A 16,267-nucleotide genomic window follows, 5' to 3' on the forward strand; every position below is an offset into this window, starting at 1 on the left:
GAGACTATTTTTATGCAATGAATACGTTGATTCGGAATGTTCCGTCCAAATGAATTCGTATTTCCAAGAGGTAAAAACTTTTGTTTTAAATATTTTTATTTAAAATGTCTGTAGTTAAATTTCACGTAATTATATTTCATCAGACCTCTCAATATCGTCTAACATTTCAAAAAGAAGTTTTAAATGGAATCAAAGTGAGTATTTCCTTTTTAAATATCATTAATTAAGCTGTCCGTATAGGAAATAAAATAAATCTTTATTTTTTATTTTTAGCCACGACCAACAAGTCCTGATGAATGTGATGATTCTTTTATTAAAAACTACAAGGTACGTATGAATATAAAATTTATTATTTATTATTAATGATCAATTATTAATAATTAAGTTATTTTAATTTAATTTTAGAATTCTTGGGAAGAACAATGTAAAAAGACGAGCATCGACTATTCAAAGATAGAGTGTTATATGATAAACTTTTTATTACTTAAACTTAAAATTGCTAACCTGGGATAAAGCCTAGAAACTTCATAACAGTTATTTTTAGTAAACGGTATATTTTTGTAAATCATGTAATCGAGATTCCTCTACAATAACTATCATCAATTTTGTTATGTATGCAGATAAATATGCAACTTTCATGTCTTAAGTAAATATTTTTAACTAATAAAATTATTCAAATTACTAATGCTTCTTGAACTTGATTTTAATATTGTAAATGACGTAAATTTGCTATATTTAAACAATGTGGAAAAAGTTTCATTATAAACGGTCTGAAGATTCACGCCTAAAATAACAACGTGGCATTGTTCACTCGGACATGTCTTACATTTTAGCTTTACCAATGGCGCACCCAGAGAAAGCCATAGAGTCCTGGTACTCCCAAATTAAAAAGGAAAAAACCATTAATAAATGTCCAAAAAATGTTTTTTTAATTAAAATTTGTATTTTTACTTATATTATTTGTTTTCTTCTATTACTTATGAATCAGTGGTCACATAAGGTAAGAATTTTATTGAATTCGCATTAAAAATTTTTAATTGTTTAAATTGGTTCCCCTCAAAATTAAATTCTAAATGCTCCATTGAGTCTTACGTTCGGTATCAAAAAGGAATTTTTAATTATGGCCAATGGTATATATTCTAAAAAATTCTATTTTTTTTTTTAAATGAACATGTGAATAATTAAAGTATATAATATAGCGTTAGTTTGTCAGTATACCAGTATTTGCTAATAACTTATGTTTTTCTCGCAATTAAAATAGTGTTCAACATTTTGCAGTACAGTTTTCTCTGGTTAATTCATGACTACATTATCTGGTCACCTTACTCTTGTCCAAAACATCTATTAATGTCACCAACATTAACACGCATTCTTTATATTTAAAATGAGTATGATTATGAAATTATATTTTAAGAAGATTGTGTACCGTACATATTATTATTGAAAATTTTAAAGCAAATTCCATTGATTTTTCTCGAATATTTTAATTTGCGTCATTAAAAATATCTGAAAATAATTTCTTAAATTTATATAAATTTATACCACCAGGAACACTATATTTTGTCGAGATATAGTTATCAAAAATATGTTTATATCAGTTTCAAATTTCCTGTTATTGTATAGAACATGGCTCTAATATGAAAAAAAAAAGAATTTTAAATTTAATGTATGTAAAATAATATAGAAAGTGAATATATTGGAATTACTGTACTAAGAATTCAGTAATAAAATTGGGTTTTTGAATATATAAAAAATCAAACAAATGCAGCTAATCATATTGAAATATCAATATCAATCAATCAATCAACATTTATTTGTTATTGGCTTTCGCCTTTACAAAGGGGGTTACAAAATCATAACAACATTAATAAATACAGACATTGTAATACGTGATTAAAAAAAATAATAAATAATATAACTTAATTAGTAATATTATGTTAACATGTTTAATAAATAACAGAAAAATTTATAAACTCTATACAACATATCAGAACTTAAATTATCATCGTATAAACAAAACATATCAAAATCGATTGTCAAAAAAGTGTCCTTTAAGTACTCGGTAAGTTCACAAGATACAAATAAGTAATTATTAACATTTTCACAAAATCTGTTACATAGTGGACAATTGGAATGAGCCGATATATTCATTCTACGCCCTTTTAATACAATAGTATAGTCATTAAGTCGCAGTTGTATTATTAAAGATTTAATATTGTAATTTAAGTTTGATAACAGATAATATCGAAGTGTCCATGGGGAAGATAGAGAAATTTCAAAAAACTACATTATTGCTCAATATAATGAATATCTTGGGCCCAATATTTATCTTTTAATGACTGAAAAAGTTCAGCTAGAGAGTTTTTTTTAATCAGAAATTTGAGTATAGTAAGCAATAGAATAACCTAAATCAGACAATAAACGTTCGATTGAAAACGACCAAGTTACAACCAAGGAATTTCTACCTATTAATTTCAATTTATTATGAACCAACTTTCTAAGATCAAATTTTGATAACTCTAAAATTTTAATCCAGTATCTAAAAATGGCCAATGCTAAACGTATAGCCATTGGCGGACGGTCCAATTCGAATCTTAAAGCGGGTCGAGGTACGGAACGATTAATATGAAATATCGAACTGATAAATCTCAGTTGCGTCTTCTCTAGTTTATGGACAAGAGATGATCCCCAAATAGGAAACACAAATCCCAAACTTGAGCGTATCAAGGAATCGAACAAACGAAAGTATGACTTTATAGAAGACTGCTTCATTCTAACCATGAACTTTATTAAATTAGAAAGTTGAAGTTTATATTTCAAAAACAATTTATCTAGGTAAAAAGAAAATGAGCCCTGTGGAGTAAAATAAATACCTAGATATTTGTAAGACGAAACGACCTCCTACTCAGAGTTAGATAAATAAAATTTATCAGCCTTCCCCAATCTGCCCTCTTTCCGAAAAACCATTACTTTGGACTTTGGCTCATTAATAAGTAATTTATTAGACTTACAATAATCCTGTAGAAGTTTAAGTGAAGTTTCCTCTGGAGGCCAATAGGTGAATACGAAAATATTACAATATCATCAGCAAACAAAAGACAGTTCAATTCTACTTCTGGTGATATAGATATACCCATAGTATTATGGCTATAAAATATGTCCGGGAGATCGTTAACAAATAAATTAAACAAAATAGGACTAAGTTGTTCACCTTGTGGAAGACCTTTATTAGCAATTACCGCTTCTGACAGACAACGATTAATTTCAATTTGAAAAGCAGTATCAGAAAACAATTGTCTTAATAAAAGAAGGTATATCTAACTTAGAATGCTTCGACCATAAAATATCATGATCTATTGTATCAAACGCCCTTGACAAAGAAATATCAATATAATATACAGTGTGAAAAGCGGGGGGTCGAGTGTTCTTACTTTAAACCCCTTTGGATTGGCGTCGAGACGGTAAGTCCAGCGCTCGTTTTCACAGGAAGGCTCTCTAAATTATGCGGTTTATTCGCTTCGAGTGAGGTGTAACGTTGGTAAGTCGATAGGTTAGTTTGGCTTCGAGGAAAGGCAGGTAACCAGGTTAACAAGTAACAAAAGTTTAATGAACTAAAGCAATGAGTACATTGAAGCTACTGCACTAATTCTGTATACAACTACAATCAACGTCTTCGCTTGATAATACATTAAAGAAATAATATATATCTATTATCTAGCTACTTACAGCCAACAGGCCGAGAGAGACAGCTTACATAAGTCTATATTGGATACCTCTTAAATGCTCCGCTGTCTTCAGTTCCTATCATATACGAAAGTCAACGAGTCGATCGTGGAGGACAGTCGGGAGACGAAAGGAGTGACAGACGAGCTTCTGTCCAGCCTTTCGGTGGAGTCCGCCCTACGTGCCCTTTTTATCCTCACTGAGTGTGGGAATTTAGTTAGGTGACTTACGTTGCTGTGGCAATAGTTTCTAATATGTCAACGGTCGGCCGGTGAGAGCCGTAAGAATTTGACAACTCGGGCGAATTCTTTATACTCTCCGATAGGTTCTGCGACTTTTCTTACCATATAATTTAAACAATGTCGACGTTCCCACGCGTCAACATTTATCTTAAAAACTTTCTCAAAACAAAGGAAGAGATTGTTGATTTTGCGAGAATATTCGAGAGTCTCTTGTTTACTTGACTAGGAGACAAATACCAGGTAAAAAAAAAAGAGGATTTTCCACTTTATATCAATAATTAACCATCTAATTAACTCTAGGATCTCACATACAATATAAAAAATTAAATACATGTATTTTCAGGTAATAACGAAAGTGAGATTACATTTAAAATTTCTGCTATTTAATATAAAATGCAAATAATACTGTTTTGTATTACTCGGTTTATTTTGTATTTGTAACTCTTTTGCCAAAATGGTATGTTTAATCGAGCGGCACGTCGGTTTATTGCTGCCAATCAAACATGTGGAATAATTTTCGTAATATAAAAAAATACTTAATAAATTATAAATAATACAAATAAAGTGAAATGTAGGAAAGGACAATAAAAATCTTGTGGTATTGTATCGAAGCGACAAGCTTATCTTTATCAATGAAAATTTGCTAAGAAAGAAAATTTTGATTTGCATCTCAACCAACGTGTCTCAAACTATGGGTCGCGACACAATATTGGATCTGAATAAAATTTTAATCAACGGCGAAATGACACTGCCTTTCTCAGAAAAACTTATAATACTGAAATATTCTCTAAGAATTAGGAATAATAATATTGATAGATGCATCTATTAAGACTGAAAATATTTAACAACTGTTTTCGTATAATTATTATTGTCATTTAGTAATAAATTTAAGTTTATAGAATGAGTTTGTATGAAATTGATTTTTCTTTTATATTTTGAATATCATCAAATTAATATTTTATGTAAGGTCGTAGTCATAAAGCCATTTAAGTTACAATGGTTTTGAAAATATTTCCTTGTTGTTTCAAACTTTTAAAATTATCATCATAAGTAACAATAAATTATCAAAAATAAATAGCGAATGAATTTTGGCACATGTGAATCAATAAATAATTTTCTACTTTTGTGTGTATGTATATACAAAATGAAATTGACAAAATCTTCTTACTAATCTGAAAAGTACATTTCTGAAAACACCCAGCAACGAGTTGCTTAACTCTTTTTGGCAACATTTGGTGGTCACATCGGGTATACTATAGATTACTCCTTATGGAATTTCAGGACTTTGATTATATATTTGAACTCAGGGGACCGAGACGAGTTCAACGGTACCCTATTTTTGGACCGGAGACGAAAAATAAAAAAGTTATCCCACATTTTAAGTTACCATACTTTTTTAATGCTCTCATGCAGACGGCACCATAGTTGCTGGTATTGCCATCTTGCGGTAAAGTCCGCAAACCGTGACGTCGGACTACGGTCATCTCCCGGAGCGTTAAACACGCGATACGAGAACGGAGAGAGCGACGCGACTTCCGATCATCGCGCGATCGCCATTTCGGTTAATGTTACTTATGGCAGCGAACATGGCGGCCTGACTGACCTCTCGTATGGGAGCCACCACACGCCGCCATGTGCTAAACTAGTGATCGATTCACGATAGTTCTTGAACAAAGTAAAAAAAGGGGGAAACGTCTACTAAAGGCAATTTTAACGGCAAGCACGCGACTCCCGATCGCGATAGCGAAGCCGACTTAGCCGAGAGCGACGCGACTCCCTATCATCGCGCGATCGCCGGAAAAAAGTATGATAACTTTTTTATTTTTCGTCTCCGGTCCAAAAGTAGAGTATTGTTGAACTCGTCTCGGTCCCCTGAGTTCAGATATATACCCAAACACACGAAATTCCACAGGGAGTAATCTATAGTATACCCGTGACATCTGTTATGATATTTTATTTTAAAATCTCTTTTATATTTTTAACTATTATAAAATAGCATAAAGCTTAATTATGAGGGTAAGGATGGGATTTAGAAAAATTTTTGAAAAATTGTAATGCTAACAACGAGTAAAATCGTCATTAAGTCTGATTCTACTGGAAATACACAACTCCCCTTATATCCCCACCTCCTCTACCTTTAATCACCAAAATTTAATAGCATCAATACCCCCAATAAACTGTCGTGGCTATAATTTGGCTATGGGAGGGCGGCGGATACATCTCTGCTGAGAGCAGGGCCGGATTCACATAAGGGCATTTGGGGCCTGTGCCCAGGGCCCCCACAAAACTGAAAAAAAATTATGTTTAAACATAATCTTTTTTCTATTACCGCGACAGCCTAGTGTGGCCTAATCATGAGGGCAACAGGCAGAGAAAACCAAACCCGGGATAAAACCTATGAAACATCGGAAAATTTCGGGAAAAAATTCACATAGGTATTTTTCAGTTAAATTAAAATAATTAGTGTTACACAATAACATATATGTATGTTTACAATAACCTTATTTTTAAATGAAATTTACAACTTCCTAGTTCAAATCTAATTGAAAGTACAGTATTTTGTGTAAATTTTCTAAATCATCAAATTTGCCTACTCTTAAAGGGGGGACCCCCACCGAATTTGTGCCCAGGGTCCCTGGATTGGTAAATCCGGCCCTGGCTGAGAGGGCGTTTTTGTAGCATAGAAGCATGAGGTGTGCTTACCTTCCATGTAGAGCTCGTGAGACCTTTGTAGTTAACAAAGAAGTTGTTATGTTGTTAAAGAATTAGGTTAATTGTGCATACAAATATCCTAGCAGGCGAGAATAACGCAACATAAACAAATCTCCCTGCAGAATTTCAGAAATTTTCGACAATAAGCGCAGAAGTTATTAAATCGCTATCGAAATGCGTATGTAACTGTCTTCTATAAATATCGGCAAAGTTATGGTAAATCTGTTGTAAAATACATATATGTAAGTTACATCCAAGCTTTTAGTTGTGTTTTCTTTGTTTATTAGGTTAATGTTACCTATGGTTCCAAGATGGCGGCTCGTCTCTGATTCCAGCAACTAGAAGGGAAACAGTGGGGATGCACTATTCTAAGTCTATTCTAATAAATTACCATAATTATTACCAACAAAATTATTAGAATAGGTTAGGTTAGGTTAGAACGTGCGTCCCCACTGTTTCCTTGCTGAAATCAGACGAGCCGCCATCTTGGAACCATAGGTAACATTAACCGTTCATTGATGTCGTACGCATTTACAGTCGACTCCGCATAAGTAGTCACCCCCTCCTGAAAAAATGAATTTACTCCGCACGTGTGGTGCGAACTCATTTTTTTCAGGAGGGGGAGTCGATTTATTTATTAATATATAATTAATATACAGTATTTAATAATATATTAATATACATATATACATATTAATAAAAATGCCTTAACATTTTATGTATTTTTATGTATAAAATAATAACAGATTTTTTGTTTTCGTTTAAGAAAATATACAATCTACATCAACATCACACCAGAATTTAATTTTGCATTTTCTCACGCTAGAGGCATTAAGAATCCTTAGACGTTACTTGCCAACAATTGACTGTTGCGAACATGATGTTTTAAAGGCGTTCATGATCGCCGTGACAGTTAAGTGCAAAAAACAAACAACACTAAACGAATTTTTCAGTTTTTCATGTACAGAGTAATTGTAAATGGAGGACACAATGTATTGTAAGTCTGCGCTACTGTATTTTCCTAATGTAGTTTTGTGGTTTTTTTCCGACTTCGCTTTAGTCGTCACATCGGATAACTCGACACATTTCCACTTCCCCTTGGGGTGTCGACTTATGCGGAGTCGACTGTATTTCCAAATTTATTTATATGAAATTTTATATTTATATTTCAAAGAAAAATTATTAAATCTATTGTTCTAGTTGATCATATTTTTTTCAAATTATCACGAAAGATATGCCGTATCTTCATCAATAACGAAACGAAATATTGAAAATATTTTATTAGTATAAATATAAATAAATATTACAAAAATGATTTCACTTGAGCGTTTCTTAAATATAACATTATTCACAACCGAATACAATCATGAAATATTTTCTGCGTATTGTTATCGTGTATATTATATGCAATATCGTATACAATTGTAAGTATATTAAAATATTTTTAAGATAAATTGGAAAATGAGATTTTAAATAATTTAACACTATTAAAGATATGCTATTCCTTATAATAATAATTTATTAAATGTACAGTATATTATTGGTAAAATATACGGATTACATAATTTCGATGTATGTACAATATGTTCATAACATAAATGAATTAATATATGACTAGGTATTTTATATAATAGTTCTAGCATAAAAGGCGTTTGTAATTATGAATAATGAGATTATTTTCATTAATTAAACTTATCAAAATTTTATGATATATATGTGAGAATCCGCGGTGATGAGGTTATTACTCGATTCACCCTGCTGCGAAGTCGGACTGGTAAAGCTCGCCCACCTTGTCACTGGGTGGCTTTTATTTGTAGTCTGACATAAGATCGGAAAATCTTACTTCCATTTCTCCTGACACCAGTTAAGTAGTAATGTGTCTTAACTCGTGATATGGAATATGCTTAATTATACGTGAAATAGGAGGTTCGTCGATATAAGTCCGGCTTCAAAGTAATCCAATCAACATCAAATAAACAAATAACGAGAAGTTTAATAAAAAGAATAAGCCCTTGGGAAATACATACATAGAGGTTAAAATATATCTATCGACAAGTTAGCTACTTATACCGCTAGTATACCGCGAGAAAGAGTTTACATCAATCTAAGCTTAATATCTCCTGTAGACAGGCCGAGGTCAGCTTTAGTCGTTCAGACGAGGGAACAGTGAGGGGAATCTCTCTGGAAGGTCGAACTCGATGGAGACGTTGAGAACTGGGAGAGGAGAGTGTTGACGGACTGAAGCTTGGCCCACGAGCTTCTAGGAGAGAGTCCGCCCTGAGTCTGGGATTTCTGCCTTTTTTATCTGCTAATCCCTTCAATTGGAGGGGTAAGTATTTCCCATGTGATGGGATTCATAGATAAGACGCACTTGCTGATGTATCATCAGCGGGCAAGACAAGATCTTGCCACAGAAAACAGATAAACTGGACGGAAGTTTTTATTTCCCTCATCCGTTCTCACAAAGTTGTCCGTGTCGTTTTTCACACATAAAATCAGCTTAAGTGCATCAATTGTTAATGAAGGTTAGAGAAATTCTCCAATCTTAAAGAGAAGCTTTGGTTCTTTCTCCAGCTTCTCGCATATATGTGATAATAACAATTTATTCTTCATGCTTTTAAGGAAGCTTCTGTCATATAAATTACTATAGTGATATCAATTAGAATTTTTTTTATTGGAGATGCGACAAACTCGTTAAAAGCAACAGGTTCGTTGCTGTTTAATTGCAGTCGGGAATAATTGCAAAAATTATTTATTATGACGAAGTCACAATAAATAATTTTTCGTTTCAAATTTAACTTATTTTATGCAAAACATTGATGAATTCGATTTCCGCTCCGAAATAATTAAGAATAATCCTTAGTTATTTAATTACTTAAATTTTAGAACTTTCATTATTAAAGTTCATTAGTCTAATTACTATGGTTTATTATATAAAAATGAATACGATGGAAATGTATATGAATGAATAGATTTGTATAATGTAAACTTTTATTTAACATTACATTAATTAACTATTTAACATTTTTATTTTTTATAATAATAATACTAAATAAGTTTTTCGTTGTTTATGAGACAAATTTAATTAGTTACAGTTGATGAGATGGAATGTGTACAAGAATATCTTAGCTGTCTTTTTTTTTATCCGATTTTCCCGAAAGAAAAGGTGAGATTTTATAAAATTCCTATCTTTTAGATATTAATATAAGATTAGATCTCGTATTTATATACATATTTCATAAAGAACATTAGTCATAAGTTAATCCTGGTGCAAAATATAAGTACGCTCATCTCTGTCTACCAGTTTTTTTTCCGTTGCCAGTGTTATTTGTTATATTTTGTATAAATTATATTTGTATTTATTTATATAAATTTATAATTTAAATAATACTAAACGGTATAGAAAATTTGAAATTAAGTATTGAAGTCAGAAATTCGCATGTAAGATTCTTGATAACTTTGATAACATTTTAAAGGATTTTCATTTACTTTTACTTTCCTAGCAGTTATATATACATAACTAGAAAACGTATAGAATCGTGTCAAATTTTACCCTCCGAGTTGTTTCCAAATATCCATGTTTTCTGACCCTTTGAACATAAAAAAGTAAAAATTAACGGCAAAAAAATTTCCTGTGCTATTAAATTTTGGTTGTGAAAGTTCTAGGGGATAGAGAAATAGAGGGTGGTCACCTCTCATCTATTGCGAGGGGTCAAACTTATTGAACATTTTTGTTGTTCTTAGAATTTACAGTGTTTTTATAAAACTCATCTCAACACTCAGAATTGAGTCTTTTACTATTTTATAGTAATTAAGAATATATAAAGTTTTTAAACACAATCTAATAACAGATAGCGCCACATAGAATTTTAGTTATTTATTTTGATTAATTAATAATACAAATGTTATTTTTAGAATATATTTTGTAAAAGCCGGGAAAGTTACGCAAGTCGTTGCTAGGATTTTTTTTATTTTTTTTATAAAAGTATTGTATAATTTGATTGCATTTCTATCTACAAATATTTTAACGGCTTAACTTCCATCTCACTATAGTTACATCCATATCCCTTTGTTTAATTCTATAACGTCATCTTATATTTAACACCATATTTTCGCCTTAATGTAACAGTTAGATCGCTTTTCTATCGTCATCAGAAAATCGCCATTAAAATTGAATATAAACTATTTTTTTATTTATCCTTATTTGAAGCTACTCGTATTTGTAAAGAGTCCAGAAACGAGTTTAACTTTCCGGCAACATTTAAAACTGCGTGTGTGATGCCATCTGTTATGATATTTTATTATTATAAACTTTTTACATTTTAATTATTATAAAATGATAAAAAGCATAATTTTGAGAGCACAGATAGATTTTATTTTAAAAAATTGTAAATGTTAATAACGAGTATAATCGTCATTAATTTGACCCCACTAGAAATACACACGTTGCCCTTTATCTCCCACCTTTTCGACCTTTAATCATGTTTAAATCTTTAATCACAATTTAACAGTATCATTCCCCATAATACACAAATATTCCTGCAAAATTTCAGAAATTTTCGACAAAAAGCACAAGAGTTATTAAGCTTCAAATAAGGTGATTAAAACCGTTCCTCCATTTACATACGGTAACATCCATACATACTGAAAAATCTTCAAATTCTTTGCATATCCCGACGATTCAAAGTCCGCACAAGTCCAAAAATGTAAAAATCTTGAAGGGGGTCGAATTTTCACCGATAGCTATACTTTCTCTCTGTTATATATAACAGAGAAAACGTAAAAAAAAAAACAAAAAAATGCTTTATTCTTAATAATATCTATTGTTTCGCGAGTTTTTATGTTTTGTTAGTTTTATTGGTAGGCTATTGTTGTAGCAGGGGTGGCATTTATTGTTTTCGAGACATTGTCAAATTTGAAGTATACAAATAAAATAAAAATCAACACTAATTTTAATGTTTATTAAATCTATTGTTATTCTAACATACTACTTTAAGTATTTTAATTGGATTGGATATTTACATTATTCTATTTTTATGAATTATCTGTTAATATCGTGACTCTTCATCTCTAATTTTTACTTCGTTTATAAATATTCGTAATGACGCTTGCATTATATATAATAGTAGGTTGAGAGGAGTAGCAGGCCGGTCCATTTGACTTAGACTCTGACGATAGGTCTTAAAAAAATGTCTTTTATATTAAAGTATGATACGGAAATGATATAAGTGTTTTATTTGATAAAGGAGGTGATTTTATTTCCGTGGTGTTATTCATATTTTCTTGGCTTTCTAGAAAAATTGAAGCTCCATATTTGTAAGAGGCCAAGATCTTATCTTATTCACTAGTACATGATTATCAAAATATATTTTAAAGTCTATATCAATGTAATAAAGTAACTACATTAGTTAAATATATTTTGGCAGCTGATTTAATGATATTTTTGCAATTCATCGTTAAAAAAAATTATCATATTTATTCATAAACCACTATACGTTTAAATCTAATTAAACCTGTTTAACTATTTCACTTAGATTTATTGTTGATTGAATTTTTAATATGAAAATTCAAATTTTAATATACTGTATAAGTTTTAAAAAATGTTATCGATATTTTGGTAATAAAATATTCTTTTTCATTTATATGTTATTATTTTTAGTATAGTGAACTAGCTAAGGAGTGTTGCGTGAAAACATTAAATGACAACCTGGCTGTTTGGTCCATTGTAAGTTATAAAAACAACAAAAAGTACATTTCATGTGAAATTATTAATTGATTGCTAATACTAAGTTTTTCAAATAAAATATTTTGGAATAGTTGTAATAATTATTTAATAATTTTTCTGTAAATAAATAACTACATATAGAAATATACTGTACATAATGTAGTTAAAATTTATTGAAATTCCGGGAATGAATATTTTAATTTAATTTTTTGTAAATGTGATTTGTACAAAATACAGCGAGGATAACCGGGAGTAAAGAGTTTGGTTATAACTCTTACCACTTATCCGGCAATCAAGTCTACAAGACTTGCCTACAGGGTCGTAGGATGGCGTTAAGTTGTAGGTTATAGAAGATGGGGAGATAAACGATCCCGAGATCGTCCTCTCCGTTGTCAGGCTCCCGACACCAGATAAGGATGATTCTCGCGCCCTATCACGCGTTCAAGTATAATCTAAAAAAATGTAGGGCTGTTACGATGATGAGTGGGGAGAGATCGTGGGTAAGTGACAAGACTTTGGCGCAGATTCGAGTTCATCAACAAGACCATTTCCTTAAAGAAACAACGAATTTTAATAAAAATAATAAAACAAAGTATATTACACTCAAACCAGAAACTACATTTTTCTGCCTTGCTCGCGTAAGAGAGTTTACATTGGATTAAGTATACTACCTCGTTTTGAGTAACTTGATTATGTTCTTGTTCTCTGTATTGAGGCGTACTAACGACGGTAGGTTGCGGTGGAGGCTCGGCAACAGGAGAATGAAGCTCAAGCTGGAAACTTGGAATGAGGGACTTCGGTTCTGGAGTCGGCAAGACTTTAGATATCTCGTCGTGAACTTTGGAGAACTCTCTGGTAAACTCTTCGGAATCTTCTCGAGAACTCCCCGACGGAGGAAATTCCTTGTTTTGTTCTTTTCTCGATCCAATAAAATCGTAGGATTTTTCGTACGTATCGGGGATGCATAGAGGGGATGGACAGGCAGATAGCTGCCAATTTTGGGAGATAAAGGTTGTGAGAAGGGAAGTTGAGTTCTCTTTTTGTCAGAAAAGAGACAAATGTGCTTCCTCTAGGGTAAAAACGTCTAAAAAACGAACTTTGTTTCTCACGATAAAATATTAGTTATTTGGAAAAAATATGACTTTGTTTTCGGATAGAAAAATTTATATCGTTATTTTCTCTCCTTTTCGATGACGGAAATGACGTAGAGTGTCTGACATAGGAGAGATTTTCGGTTTAAACAGCCTGAGCTTATATCGATCTATAAAACGCTAACATAAAATAAATTTAAACATATAATTCTCGGTTTGGATTTCACAATACGTTTTAAAATAATTTTAATCAAAAATTATATCAAACCTAAATAAATAGAATTATAAGCGTATAAGTTAAATTCATTCTTCGATGATATAATATTTTATGTATATTATTAAATGTATATTAATTTTCAGGCAAAATAATAAAATTAAATGATAAATATTAGCTAATTATATGAAAAAATTTATTTTTCAGAGTTTTCATGATTGTTTTATCGCGCGTAACTCTATGGTAAGTCAGCTTTTTATGTCTTTTATAATGAAATAAATAATAGAATATTTCTAAATTTGAATGATATGTTTACGATTACGGGAAAAAATAATAAAGTTTCTTATTTTGATTGATGCGTTTAATAGTTTTTTAATCTTATAATATAATGGAGATGGGTTGATGATAATAATAATAATAATAACTCTCCCGTGGTCACCACCTGGTCGTGGTGAGAGAGCCCAGTAATTTTACTGATCCATAAGGCAATGCAGGCTGGAGAACAAGCTCCTGATAGGGACACCCATGCCAGTAAGGTCTATGGGGAGAAATGAAGCTAAGAGTGACCACACCCACATTCTGTAGAGACATTTATCATGATAGTAACTAGATCTAAGTATGATGCCGGTTCGGACATCGCCCAGGTTAACAAGGTCCGCGTTCGTGGGTTAGGCAGAGGCTTACGTTCGAAAAATAGGCCACAGTCTCCCTTGGTTACCGGTGGTGAAAGCAGCACCGGCCCAGGCATGGCTACTGCAATGCCCTCAACAGATGTGAGGAACCAATCTAGCCTTGGTGTTTCTGTGGCAATGCATCCACAGACCACAAAGGCTGGAAAACCACGCCAACGGATGAAATGGACAATAGAAATGAATGAGTTTATCATCCGTACTTACTACACCATCACGAAACTCGAAACAAACATGACAGCATACAGACAACAACTACACCATAGATTCACACAACAGTATCCTCATCTCACTGTCACCGAACAAAGGGTTGTTGATCAAAAAAGAACAATTATACACAACAACCTTATCCCACAAACAACACTCGAACTTATCAAACAACAGGTTGCTGATCAAATACATCAACAGACAGAAAAATCTAACATTAATGAAGATCACGTAACCTGTCAGGATAATCCAGCAACAAGCATTGATAATAACACACATACAACAACTACCACTAATGATACTACAGACACTTTCTCATCCACCACTGATAACATAGACATGGATTTAGTTAATACGCTCTCACTTATATTTCAGGAAACACTCACTAAATATACAGGCACAGATCCCACACAAAGACCACGAATACCAAAAATCAACACGTCAAAGGAAGTAGGAAAAACACTAAATTATGTACTCACTCACTCACTACCACACTACATTCATTCAATTTCTACATTCTCAGACATTCGTACATTAGTTTATGCTGGGGCAGTCACAGTAGTAACACACCATGGTCTGAAAATACAATCGCAGACAGACACACACAAAACACAATTCTATCACAAGCCTGCCTGGCAGAGAAGAATAGAAATACAAATAAATGACATTAGGCAGGCTGACACAATACACTCCAAAAACATAACACCTAAATTAAAGAAACAACTCAAACACATTTTCAAGAAAATCAACGATTCTAATTATAAACGAAAAATACTTATGAAACTCAAAATCATGTATAAACACTGTCATAAAGCCGTGCCACAAACACTGCATTTATACACGATTTCGAGTTCCATAAGCATAGTGTTATATGAAGATTATTGAGATTAAGAAATGAATAAGATTTTTCCGGTCAGCGACTATCATACTGTATCTACTAGTGTTGTTATAAAATTCATTGATACATTGGTCAAACCATTTATTACTGTTTTTATTTCAGTCATAATTTAATTTAAGATATGGTCTATATTTAGCACATTAATTTTGTTTTGATTTGTTTAATTGACAATATGATTGATTGACTTCTATTTTGCTTATCACAGGAAAGAATAAATGTCAATGGGACGGGCCAATATAGGTAGAATAAAAAATACAAAACTAGGGAAAATCAGTTTAAACTTATGTGAATATTATGTAACATTATAATACAGAAGCGGTTTTGAATGGGTAAAGTAGGCATTGCCTGAGGCAACAAATTTTTATAAGTAACGTTATAATTACATAATTTGTTTGTTAATATGTAAAATTAATGTAAAGTAATGTAATGTAGTGTTTTTGAGTAAAATCTTTCGAAACTAAATGAAGTTAACTTAATTATATTCATTATAAAAGATTAATGTTTATAAATGTTCAAGAATGAAAATATTTCTAACGTTCTCTCCTATCTCTTCTCTCGCAAACGGGCGCAAAATTTTATCTGCCTACAGGCGACAAAATCGTAAAAGTGCTTGATAATAATTGATAATAATTAGAATTTAAGATCAGAAATTAATATTCAACACAAAATATATCCAGTATATGTATATAATCCAAACTTTTATAATAATTCAAAATAACTATAAACAGAAGCCTTGAAGCCGAATGATTTTTCTCTCTCTTCCTTT

At 31.6% G+C, this 16,267-nt stretch overlaps 1 long non-coding RNA gene across 1 annotated transcript; it reads left to right on the forward strand.

The window, feature by feature from the left end:
* On the forward strand, window positions 1-327 carry LOC136984691 (uncharacterized). The gene is made up of 3 exons (XR_010882223.1): window positions 1-70; window positions 144-194; window positions 274-327. It is a non-coding gene; the product is annotated as an uncharacterized lncRNA (long non-coding RNA).
* The last annotated feature ends 15,940 nt before the right edge of the window (window positions 328-16,267 follow it).

This window comes from Centruroides vittatus, unplaced genomic scaffold (genome assembly GCF_030686945.1).
Source record: "Centruroides vittatus isolate TY-2023 unplaced genomic scaffold, ASM3068694v2 contig_926, whole genome shotgun sequence".
NCBI lineage: Eukaryota > Metazoa > Arthropoda > Arachnida > Scorpiones > Buthidae > Centruroides > Centruroides vittatus.